Raw genomic sequence first — 634 nt, forward strand, 5'->3', positions numbered from 1 at the left:
AATTGGCAACTGCCAAAGAACAGCCTGTTAAAACTGGGGAATGGGAACAGGATGTTCTTTGGCAGTTGCCAATTGCTTTAAACCACACATAAAGAGTCAGCCAGAAACAAATTTAGACTTATTTATAGAGCAAAGGTTTGAGGAAACGCATCCATAGGGAGCAATCACAAACCCTGAGTCTGTGTGAAAAGTGTAATGTGTTGAGAGCGAACGCCCTGTGAGTATTAAAAACAGCTGGAGAGGGTGATGAAAAGATTTCCTGCTGGAAATGGAGAGTTGTGTGTATGGATGCACAGAAAAGACGCACAGGAGATAAAACAGTTAATCTTTAAAAAATAAAACATATACATAAACCCAAATGGGGGGAAAAAACAGTTATAGAATAAGCATTTGCCCTAAACTCCTGAAACATTGGTGTCTAATATTTTAGAGCAGTCAGTGCAATTTGGGAAAAGAATCAATTAAATCTGTGTATGCACTGTGTGTGAAAATATTCAGATGTAACCTCCTTTGTAATCGTTAAGATTTTAATAAGTAACTACAATTACAACTATTTTCTCTGTAACTGATTACTGTGACATTTATTTAAATTACATCAATCTGTTACATGTAACTATTTACTCCCCATCACTGT

Source organism: Sinocyclocheilus rhinocerous, unplaced genomic scaffold, assembly GCF_001515625.1.
Source record: "Sinocyclocheilus rhinocerous isolate Xijiao unplaced genomic scaffold, SAMN03320098_v1.1 scaffold2033, whole genome shotgun sequence".
Taxonomy (NCBI): Eukaryota; Metazoa; Chordata; class Actinopteri; order Cypriniformes; family Cyprinidae; genus Sinocyclocheilus; species Sinocyclocheilus rhinocerous.